At 38.3% G+C, this 4,600-nt stretch overlaps 1 protein-coding gene across 1 annotated transcript in view; it reads right to left on the bottom strand.

Annotated features, from left to right (window-relative positions):
* LOC101846677 (gelsolin-like protein 2) overlaps positions 1 to 4,273 on the bottom strand; it is a 39,807-nt gene extending 35,534 nt beyond the window's left edge. Inside the window, exon 1 of the mRNA XM_005105397.2 lies at positions 4,025 to 4,273. The gene's annotated coding sequence lies outside the window, so the exon portion shown is untranslated. The remainder of the gene's footprint in view (positions 1 to 4,024) is intronic.
* Positions 4,274 to 4,600: the final 327 nt, after the last annotated feature.

Here is a 4,600-nt window from a genome sequence, read left to right as displayed (position 1 = left end):
AGAAGAAGAAGAAGAAGAAGAAGAAGAAGAAGAAGAAGAAGAAGAAGAAGAAGAAGAAGAAGAAGAAGAAGAAGAAGAAGAAGAAGAAGATTTGAATAATAAAAATTTAATATGAAAAAGAAGAAGAAGAAGAATGATGATGATGATGAAAGTAAAAAAGAAGGCTATTATACAGTTGCAGAGCCTGCAGCTCAGTCAGTAAGCCACAGGTAACTGATGATACACGTGATGTGTGCTGACTGTAAAAGAATACGTCTTCCATCTAGGCACACCGCTAGGCCGACGGCATCGGGAAAAACATGGCTCCACACATTCCTTTAAGTTAAACTGTTGTATATATAGTGACCCCTTTACAAAACGAACCTTCTGATTTTTTTAAAGTAAAAAGAAGGCTGACGATATGTGCACTTATATGTCCTAACTGAGTTGCAAATGTCGTAAAACTGTTACCAAAGCAAAACATTACTGACCGATAATACAACAATTGTATGTATCTGCAGCTATGCATGTAATTTTAGTTGGGTAACTGATGATACGGACTGTAAAAGAACTTCACATTCCACATAGTGAATCCTTTAGTGACCCCTTTACAATGGGGACATTGTGAAAGTAAAAAGAAGGTTTATATTAGGCAGCTGCAGATACATATGTGAGGCAGCGTGGTGAAATCAGGCTCTCGTAAATTTTGGGGCATATGGAGTTACTTGTATCATCTTAAAGCTTGTCCATTTGCCTTGCTTTGGACGAAAACAGTATCTGTTTATCTAGGATACAAGTCAAGATATTGGTAATTGAAGGAGGAGGGGTGGGCTCGTTTCAAAGAAAAATTAGCGAGAAAATGGCCGCCAAAGCTGAGTCATTTCCTAAGCTTGAGAGCCCATGGAAACTAAAAATTTACATCTCTTATGCCTTAAGTCAACTGTTTTCAGGACAATCCACACAGAAATGTGTTCTCTAAAGGGCATAAAAGGTGGTGAGCCACAAAACAAAAATTCTATAAAAATTCCCAAACCTGCGGGAAAAAAGCTAGTTTCTTCATTTTGCCTATTTTGACGAGCGCCTGATTTCACCACACTGCCTCACATATGCAGTTATATGTTACATCAGTCAGTAATGTTTTGTTTAAGTACAAGTAAGAGTTTTTAAGGCACTTGCAATATAGTTAGGTTATGTAAGTGCTGAAGATTAGATGTGTTACAAGAGTGTAACAATCACAAAAAAAGAAGGATAGATTTAAAAAAATTAGATCTTCACTAGAAAAGAAGGAGCAAACCACACCTAAGCACCCGCGGGTCGAAAGTGAGCCAAGACATCAAATACGAACAGTCATCACATTCATGCACATGTGGCATTTTGAGAAAATCTGATGATCGGTATGAACTTGAGAGAACTTTAAGTGATGCGTTATACTTGAATATCAGGAGTGTATGCAATTTTCAATGTAAACAATGTGAAAATTGAAATCTTTTGCAGTGTGGCTATGGAATTCTCCCATACCCACCCTATTCACTCTTTAAGTTTTTCCTTTTCGCAAATCTGAAAAAAAAGTTTCAGCACTTCCATACTGATGAAGATAGATGTTATACCCGCAGTGGAGGAATGGTTTGAATTCCATCTGAGGTCATATTATGTTCAAAAACTTTTGAAGGTCAAACAAAGATGGCATAAGTATGTCTATTCCCAGGGTTACAATGTAGAGAAGTAGCATTGGGAATTTTAAATTTCAACTTTCTGGCTTGCTTCTTTCATAGTCAGGATAAAGATTAATTTTAGGCCCCTCAAGGATTGCAATGTAAACGTTGGCTTCCATCTATTCAAATTAATGTTCAACGGGTACTTTGACTATCAACCAAACTTATTGTACGGTTGACTTAAAAAACTACAACTGCAGAACTGTCAGAATAGGTTTGAGAGACTATTATTTCCAAAGTTCTATATATTTATGAAAGACAAGAGGGGCTCATTTCTCATGCTCAAGGTACCCACTTCAAACCTCATCTGTGCCAGCATGTCTAATTTTCTCTTCTATTATAATCTATTTGTGGTGGCCGAATTTTTGCTATTCAAAAGGCTTTTTAATGGCTGCATCGATCAACATTCAGTTTTCGCTAAAAGATTCTTTTAAATATTCTCCAGATCATGACGCCCTTCGTTTTTTAAGTTTTGAGTCAGCTTTGATGCAAAAAGCTAAATTTCTTTATTTCGCCGATCGCTTTTGTAGGCCGACGCTTCTGTCTCTGTCATTTTAGAAAATTCGCCAGGTTTGTTTATTTCAAGTCGTACTTCTGTTCGATACTATCGCGCATTGTCGCAAAATACTGAGCACTATTTTGAGTGAGCGACCCGTATAGATAGATCTAAGTTCAATTTTCCGTTTTTCATTAGTTTCGTTTAGGCCTAGATCTAGATCTAATCTTGGGAAAGTCCGTCTTCTAAGACAGCATTGTAAACAAGTGAGGCTTCCGTTCACTAGCCGTGCGTACCCTTCCTCAATGACTCGATTGTTTTTATTCCTTTCATCGAAAGAGGCCCCAGCTAGTCTTCCTCTACTTCTGTTTCTTTTTTCTCCTCCTCTCCTACCCCCTTCCCCTTCTTTAGATAAAATCCCCTCTAGAGCTCTCTCTCTCTCACTCGATCAGTCTCATTCCTCCACAACCCTGATCTCAAGGTAGATAAGATCAAGCACCTGGTCTTCTCAGATATAATATAGAGACAAAAATCTCAGAAAGCCTTTGGGCACTTTGGGCATGTTAAAGATCCTCTGGTGTGTGAAAACCATAGAAGAATAGAATGTTAGGCCACCATCCAAGGTGAAATTCAAAATATTTCAAGTACCTTACCGATACCATAAAAATATCATCCCTTTTAAATCTGTGAAATTACAAGACATCCCTAACATATTGACAATGTCTCTCTTTTGGAGCATGCAAATCAAGGAAGTCAATTTCTAAATGACAGGAGAAGCAGTTACTTCTTGAATTATAACCTTCTTCCTCTATACTGTCTACTGCCTCAGCAAAGCTGTATCATGATTTATGTTCAACTGTTAAGACACAAAAAGGCCAGGAAGGAGATAGAAAAAAAGCAAAAAGGAATTATTTAGCACAAAATGTGAACTGGCTGCTCATACCCCCCCCCCCCCCCCCCTCAACCCCTTCTCTTCCCAAAAGGGAAAAAAAACCTCACTATCAATGTTATTGGAGGTGGTTGGAAATCAAAAAGCTAGCATGGCCAAACCAGATTATATTTGGGCAACCTAAATCCATCTGGGGGCCAAAAACAAAAGAAATCCTAAAATAATAAATGTAGGGCCTATGCAGCTGCCAAAATCAACAGTAACAAGCACTTGATATATATTCTTCTATTGTAACCAAACAACAACAACAAACAAACAAAAAAACACATAGTTTGCAGAACAAGTAAAAATCAGATGCACTTGCAGATCAGAATCAGAACTAAGACTAAGCATACACACGGGACATACTACTGTGTTCTGTTGTGCAGGAAACCAAAATACACACACACACACACACACACACACACACACACACACACACACACACACACACACATGCGTGCACACACACAACGAGTAAATAAGTAGCAAGCCTTTCATAGCATTTTTGCTTTTATTTAAAGTTCAGAAACTGTAGCAGGTACCATCCACACACACACACTACACAGCTGAAAAGTGAAGGTAATGGTCACTGGATAGAGATACTGTAGAATAATAAAGGTGTTATACCTCGTAAGATTAATCAATGCGTTCTGCTTTGCAGTATAAATCTAGTCACAGTTTGGGAAAAAAAGCCACCAAAATCAAACAAAACAAAACAATAGAAAGCAGGGTGGTGAAGAGCTCACAAACAAGGTCTTAACAGGCTGGTACAGACAGTGGTACTGGTGTGACTCTGACTGACTGGTAGGCGAGAGTGATAGTAATAAAATAAAGACTCTATAAGATTCTGGATCTGCCTATGCATTAACCAACAACAGTAAAAATCAAACTACTTTTTCGACTTACCTGACGAAAACTGTGGAGGCTGTGAGTTTTCTAGTGGTAAGTATTTTTACCTGGTCTGATTTCACTTCCTCTTCGGCCGGCACGTAAAGTAAGAAGTGCTGCTGTTTATAACAGAAGGAGAAAGTGTCTTCACTTCCGGGTTGTGTCTGCAGTTGATATCGATTACAAGAGAAATCATCGGAAAAGATCGTCCCTGCAGACGGAAGATATCTTTGCCAAGACTCTCAAAATTTGTTCAGATATCAGTGCGCTACTATCTGTGTTGATCAGAGAGAACAGAATTACAAATGTAGATGAAAATCATCTTTGAGTATAGACAGCTCTACATTTCAATACCAGTAGAGTATCGATATAATGAAATTGAATTTCCACGCCCACTTCTTTCACTTTTTGGGTTACCATAAAAATATTATAGGCTTGAGTCATGACCAAAAAAGGGGAAGTGTTGAAACTCTTTTGGTGAAGTTTTTTTTTAAGGTGTACGTGCGTGCCTATGTGTGTCTTTGTGTGTGTGTGTGTGTGTGTGTGTGTGTGTGTGTGTGTATGTGTGTGTGTGAGAGAGAGAGAGAGAGAGAG

Source organism: Aplysia californica, unplaced genomic scaffold, assembly GCF_000002075.1.
Source record: "Aplysia californica isolate F4 #8 unplaced genomic scaffold, AplCal3.0 scaffold00469, whole genome shotgun sequence".
Taxonomy (NCBI): domain Eukaryota; kingdom Metazoa; phylum Mollusca; class Gastropoda; order Aplysiida; family Aplysiidae; genus Aplysia; species Aplysia californica.
This window is presented reverse-complemented; position numbering and strand designations above follow the sequence as displayed.